The sequence below is a fragment of the Parus major genome, chromosome 7 (assembly GCF_001522545.3).
Source record: "Parus major isolate Abel chromosome 7, Parus_major1.1, whole genome shotgun sequence".
Taxonomy (NCBI): domain Eukaryota; kingdom Metazoa; phylum Chordata; class Aves; order Passeriformes; family Paridae; genus Parus; species Parus major.
Window position 1 is genome coordinate 34,272,687 of NC_031776.1, and position 7,463 is coordinate 34,280,149.

The following is a 7,463-nucleotide window of genomic DNA, read 5'->3' on the forward strand; positions in this document are numbered from 1 at the left end:
ATAGCTACAAATTCTGTTATGTTAATTTGTTTATATTATAAGTTAAAATAATTTTATATGTATGTATTCCTCTGCATATGCATGTGTACATAAAAGTGTGTGTATGCAATGGAGATTATATTGAAGTATATTGGGCTTTAAAGCTGAATATGTTAAAATTGTTAATGCAGTATAAAATGCAATGGATAGAGTTAGGGACAGATCTTTGGCTGGAGTAAATGAATTTGACTTTGAATACATTTTGCTAACTTAAATGGTGTTAACTTGATTTATGTGAGCTGAGGAGTTAACCCTTATGCACTGTGCTTACTTTACTTCAGTGCCAAAAGATCAAAATGACTGTTGGGATGCTTCTTAACATTTCTGATTTATTACAGGTCTCTACCCACATTTCTTACGGATTTCTGTGGCTCAAGAAGTATGTTTTTATTTGCTGCTGCAACAATAATTCTTAATGCTAAATTCTTAATTCTTAATCTAGTACGTGCATGTAATATTTTGTTTTAGACTAGCTGTTTCTTCTGCTTTATTTTTCCATTGTTTGACTATTTTAGGATGTTTGCTATCCCTCCCAGATTTCTGTTCCCATCTGCAGATCTTTCTGTTACAATGATGGACCTGGCAATTTCTGGGAAATACAGTAAGTGGTTGATTAATATTAGATTCATGCTTAGATTGATTTTAATATTGGAAAGCTAACATTTTACAAAGGAAACAGTCCCTCCCTTTGAATTGAGACCAAATGAAAAATTCAAGACTAAAACAAATGGAATTTGTATAATATAACTGGACCTGTTTAAAAGGTGCTGTAGCTTGGGTGCCACATCCTCTCTGCTGAAGTTTGCTGATATTTTGTCTGAATTATGGTCTGGCTTATAAATCATGGTGAGGAAAAACCATTGTGGTTATGGTTCCAAACAGAAACATTTCTCACAGAGAACGAAAACTTTAATTTTTTTCCAAGTTTTTTTTTTTTTTTTAATGAAAATTAGGTTTTGCTCTGAAAGATGACTATGTGTTTTATGAAAGAGTTAATCTTTTTTTCTGGATCAATGAGAAAGTGATTCTGATAGGAAAGCTTTTGACTTTAGGGACCACCCTAAACTCTCAAGGCAAAAACATGAGATGGGGGAGAACTGGATTCTAAATACCTGCTCACAGGTATATTGATTAAATCACAGCATTTAAATCTACAACATATGGAACTGGAGACCACTCTTCTGGTCATGGGACTGTATAAGATCCGTCCCACTTATGAACTGCAAAGCCAGCAACAAAAATATTTAAACCAGAAACTGTGAGTCCTGAAAGATGAGGTCCTAACTTTGAAATCCAGCAGGAAGAATTTTTAAATCAGAATAACCACAGAACTCCCCCTACTAAAGCATATTTGCTTTTCCCTGATCCATGACTCTCAGATTGCCACTGTTGTATAATTGTCACATTTTCCCTCACCACTGGATGTATCAATTCTTTTGGTTTTAGTAAGATTTTCTCTTTAAATGAAAAATAACAGCATATTTGGGCTTTGATTGTTCTTTTGACCCAAGTCCATTCACTTTGTGAGTCTCCCAAGCTTTTCTTGATAAGAATGTTTTCCATTGATTTATCCTTTAAATCTATGAGGATCTTTATCATAGTGAAGTTTGAACTCTCTATCATTAACTTTTAAACTTATATTGACATGAAATGTGATTAAAGTTAAATTTTATAATTAAAATTAATTTTATAACAGCACACATGCCCAGCTCCAAGCACAGGGCTCAGTTACTGGACTAATAGCATTGCTGCTACAAACAAACTTTGTTAGCTTCCACATAGTTATCATAGCAATCAATACCTGAATAATTAAATTCCTCCATTATCAAATTCTAGTCTTCTTTATCAGCTTTTCTTCCACCAGTAATTTTTTTGTCTTAATCTGGTTTCTCTTTGGAAAGTCTATAGCAACCTTGGAGTTTCAGCAGGCAATCTTTCTTTTCTTCCCTGTTACGTAACCCAAATTATTCAATGCCAAAATCTGAAGTCCTTAAAGAAGATTCCACTGAATGGAAGTTTGATCAAACTGCATTTTGTTTTGTTTTAATACAGACTACTAATTTTATCTTGTCTTGGCCTTGAGTGAAATCCTATACTTGTAAGTATTTGAAATTGCCATTCATTTTCTTGATTCATTCTCTTATTGATTTTCTTTCCAACTATTTCCATCCAATGTATCTAATAATTATTAGAGATGAGGGAAGAACCAAGTGCCTGCATCCACACCCCTTTGAGCATTGTGGCTCATGCCCATCTTTAATTAACATAAATGCAAGCAGAGAAGTTTCCCAGACTAAAACCAATTGTTTTAATGTTAAATCCTTGCATTCATCATTTTCTGGTGCATTTTGACACGGTTTTGGTCAGGGGTGACTCCTAGAAGAGCATTACACATCCTGAAGCTTCATGCTCCTCTCAGACCTGATGCTAAATGACTCAAGCAGGAAGGAAGGGGAAGGATTCCTGCTCCCTTTTATACTCCTGTGGAATCACTCCAACCTCTTTCATCTGTTCATTACTCTATAAATGCAACACTTTCCAAAAGAAATTCACTGTTGAATTAAGGGGGGAAGTGGGACACAAAACAAATGGGGGTGATAATGAATTGAAGTGATGATCTGAGGAGCTCATAGTGCTTCATGAGCATTAATTAATTAAACCTGACTAGATCCCAGTGAGGTGGGTATTAGGGCCCATTCTCCAGGCCTGGCTGGGGTGTGCTATTTCTGTATCTCAAATTCATTCTGTTAATGTGCATTCTGATGAGAGGACTGAAATGGTGTCTGACTAGTAGAGATGACTGTGCATATATTTAAACTGTGAATATTCTGCACGATGAGCCTTCGTATGGAAGCGACTTATTTTTTTTTTTAAATCCAGCCTTGTTCCTGAATAAAAAATGCATGATAAATGAATTGTACAGGGAGCACTGAAGGGCTACTGATGACCTATAGTTATGTACAGTGTGTAACTCATCCTGTTACCCAATTAGGATGATCAGAACTTTTCTTTCTGTTGCTGAAAACCTGAGTGCGCTTCAGTGAGTGTATTTTATTTCTTTTATAGAATATTTTATTTAATTACTGTAAGAACTTAACCCACAATTTTAACTGCAATATTTAGAGGTGTGAAGAGTACTCGAATCTTTTTTTAATCCATTATAAAAGTTATTCTGAGCTTTCAGTGTGAGAAGCTTGTTTTGTTTTCAGTGCTGGTATAGAGCATTGACTCCTAATGAATGTTTTCCCCCTTTTTTTTTTCATCCTGCTCTAAACAAGATGTTGTTTATTACTTGAAGCATTATATGTAAGCCCCAAGAATATGTTACATGTGACTGGAGCTTTGGCAGACTCTGAGAAACTGAAGTTTCCAGAAATTTTGCTATGTTTAAACACCAGAGGCTTGTTTTAAGGAAAGATTTCTACTTCCAAATGTGTGGTTGCCTGAACCTTTTACATTTTCAAGTCAGATTCCTCTGCCAAATAACACACTGTACCTTAACTATAATAAAAAAGCAGAGACTCTGTGTTTATAAAAACATTACAGGAGCAACTGTGATCATATTTCTTGCATTTATTCTATTCATGTGCTCAAATATGCATTTTTAGAGGGAGCTCTCCACTGCACCGGTCACTTACAGGAGTAGAAAATGACATGTAGAGGCAGAAGGCTGGCAAAATACAACAAACCAAACTGGTAAAGGACAAGAATTCAGAGCCAGACCAAAATATGAGGTCAAGGAAGTTGCTCTTATAATAATAGTGGTTATCTGTTTAATGTGTGATCTGGCAGTGGTTCGACACTGACCATAAGCAATTACACATGTTTCTAAACTGGTGGTATATGAGCCCTGAGCAACTCTACACAAGCTAGATGTGCTGTGAGAAACGGGCACTTGCTCTATTCTTGTGGTTCTTCTTGCTTAACGTCAATTAAAATTACAGCTTAGTAACAGATAGAAATTCTCCCTGTGTAAAACAGTGTCTATATTCCCCCTCTCAGCTGCCATATTCTTAAACTCCTGCATTGAAAACAGTTTTGTGAGGCGAGCTCCTGTCGGGGTTGATAAACGCTGTGTAATATTCTTCTCAACAGACATGTGGTTAGACAGGATTTTTCTGACTCTCTGGTTGTTATTTGAAGCAGCTTTCTTCACAACCCAGTTCCAATGGCAGCCCCCGTGAATGATGCCCTTGTTCTGGGTTTTGTCATGCGGGAGCCTGGAAGGGAGCGGAGCATCCTCAGCTGCCTGCAGGTGACCTCCCAGGAGTTAAAAGCTGGAAGGTCTCTGTGATACCAAACTGCCTGAGCACAGATTAGGCCCTGGGAACTGCTGTGGTGTGGCCCTGGCTCTGACACCAGTTTTTCATGACTTTGGTGAGCTCGCTGGACGGCACATCTCATTAGCTTTTAATAGACTTGGATCCCACTGTTAAAAGAGCTTCTATGTCCTCTTCTGTAAAACAGCTTTGGAATGTTTTCCTGGGCTTAGGAGGATGTGGCTGGAGTGGGAGCTGTGCAGTTGAGCTAACTGCAGTAGAAACTGTGCTAATGAGCTATGAAGACACCCCAAAAATGCCTCTTCTCCCCAAGAGCAAGGAATTGTGTAGCATTTGACTCCTTTAGTACAAGTCCTTATGCTTGAACCTCAGCCTTTGCACAGAAGGAGCTGCTGTCACCAACTCACCCTGAGTCCCAGCTAGAAATAATCACTTAAAAAAGGGGCATGTGAGCTGCTTAAAACAAATCCCAGCTGAGGTGTGAGCCTGTGGCTTCCTGAGGTCTTCTGAAGGCTCTTCACCTGGCTGTGGCCATTGCAGAGGTCATGACTTCATGTACATTCTTAGCAAAAGCAGCACGGATACCTGCAAGGCATCCCAGAGGGAAATAGTTTGTCTTTGTTGACTGAAAGGCTGAGTTGAACATGGATTTAATGACCAGAGCACATTGGTTAATCATCAGTAATTTAAGAGCTCTATCAGAAGCCTTGCAATAGTCCTGAAGTGGTTCTGTGGCTATGGACCTTCATATCACATCAGTGCACGTGCTTTGACTGTCTCCAAGGCTTCCAAAATGTAACTTTTCATCCTTTTACTTTCCAGAAGCACACAAAAAAGAGAAAAGGGCTGCAAAAATCCATGCTTGTGGCTGAGAACTAAATAAGGAAACACAACTGCTTAGAGAAGAGCCACCCCCTCCCAGAGAAATGTCAGCAGCACAATGGGCATTATTATTCCCCTCCTTTACAACCAGATTGGGGGGTTATGTTGGAGTCTGTAGGAAAGGGCACCAGAATCCTCTCAGAACCCAAGCTCTGATCAGCATTCAGTGCTCAGTTTTTGGGGTACCACATGCAGAGGAGCCCCTGTCCTCCCACCACTTGTGGGAGTCAGCTGGAGGAGCCACTTTGCTGCAGGCTGCTCTGGTGTACAAGTGACATTGTGGACCTTTGTCTCTTATTACAGCTGAGCAAGACAGCTTTTAATCACCTGCAATAAAGTGCAGCTCTGGACTATAATGAAATGGTCATGTGCAGCAAACCAAACATCTCTACTGCTGATCCATGTGTTGGAAAAAAGAATATATTTTGTGATGGGGAAGGGGGTTTTAACTTTTTCCATAATGTGTCCCTTATTTTGAGGAAAAAAAACCTCTCACTGAGCTTATCTCCTTCTATTCATTGTCATATAGACCCTCTACTACTTTCTAGTAATGAAATCTGTACTTAGCAAACCATAGAATTTTATCACCACAAAATGTTCTGAAAGGAAAAGAACATTGTTTTAATCTTTATTGTGATTTACCCACTGGAAACAGGAAAAATGTCCAGGATTTCTGTGCTACTCAGCTCTCTGGAGTCCATCAGCAGCACCTTCACTGACTGAGCTTGGAACCAACAGTTTTATGGAACAACTATTTGGATGTGTTTTCAAGCAAGGTGAGAAGATGATCCAGGCTATATTAGCTATTCTATTATTTGGAAATGTTTCTGCTGTATAAATAAATAAATAAAAATTAAATAAAATTATTATTATTAATAATAATAATATATATAATTATATTATTAATATATTATTAATAATAATAATAACTATTATTATTAATACTAATAATAGTAGTAGTAGTAGTAGTAACAATCCAGGTGACCTTGCAGCTTTTTCTCAGCATGTGGCTCCTCTTGTGTGTGAATGAGAAGGTGAAAATATCTTTGTACTTCAAGTTAATTTTAGTGAGCTAAACAGCCACAAATTTGTTAATGCTGGGAAGGTTTAATTTGGAAGGTGCCCTAGTGTCTTGGAATAATCTTTCAAAAAAAATAATGGGACTTACCTTTTATATTGGAATGTCTAGGAAAATATTGTATATGTTTCAACTGGAGTCATGTCAGAATGTAGCTGGAGAAGATATTGATCTTTATACAAGGCTGAAAAATATTTGCAAATTTACTGTTGGGCAAAGTGTGTTGCACTAAACTGGAATTTTTTCTTCAGATTACGCCTTTTTTTCAGTAAAATTTTTGGTCAGAAAGAGTTAAAATATTTCCCTTTGATATTATGGAAACAAAACAGCTTGACAAGACAAATGTTTCAATTCAATTTTGTAATTTTGGGTTTGTATTTATTTTAAATTATATATTAGATTAACCTTCTATATTATTTCAACATCACTAAAATGAGTGCTTTTGATGTTTCCCACTCATCATTTTTTGGAATATCTTTCCCATGAGAAATTTTGACTTCTTGTTCTTATTTATTATAGAAAAACATTCCCTTACCAGTCTTTGTACCTTTGTATTACCCACATTTGGGTGAAGAGGAAGCCTTGTTGTATTTGCACTGCATTTTCCCTCCAAACTCAGAGTGTTCTTAATGTAAAAATAAGGTTATTGTTTGGATCCTAAACCTTTTGGTGTTTGGGGAGTGTGCTGTAGGTGATGGCTGAGGAAGATCTACATTAAACCCTTGTCTGGGTGTGCTGTTAAACAAGTGACTGGTTTTCTGCTGGTTTGTAAATCTGACTCAGCTCCTCTTCTACACAGAGTTTGGGTGTGGAAAGTATGATGGGGGCAGCAGCTTGTGATGCTCATCCAGCTGCCTCGTCCAACCATTCCTTCAGTGTCATGTGGGACAATGGATAAAGTACATCATCTTCAGGAAATGTTAGGTTCCTTAAAAACAGCTGTAAGGAGCGAGTTAATTTCTTATGAAAGGGAAAATAGCTTTTGCCTTCTGAATTCCCATTTTGTTTTACTTGAGGGATTTAACTGGTATCTTTTTCAGGAGTAGGAGAGACAGAGCTCCAGGAAAATGGGTGAAGTCTCTTCCTTGCTTTTTCTGTGGTAGCAAGATGATTGCAGAGGCCCAAAGGTTGGGGTTTCCTAACCCTGCAGGGCCTGGTTATCCATTTGGAGATGCCTGTGGCTC

At 37.7% G+C, this 7,463-nt stretch overlaps 1 long non-coding RNA gene across 1 annotated transcript; it reads left to right on the top strand.

Annotated features, from left to right (window-relative positions):
* The first annotated feature begins 553 nt into the window (after nucleotides 1–553).
* Nucleotides 554–6,012, top strand: LOC107207357. Its single transcript, XR_001522713.3, has 3 exons — nucleotides 554–640; nucleotides 2,092–2,137; nucleotides 5,857–6,012. It is a non-coding gene; the product is annotated as an uncharacterized LOC107207357 (long non-coding RNA).
* The last annotated feature ends 1,451 nt before the right edge of the window (nucleotides 6,013–7,463 follow it).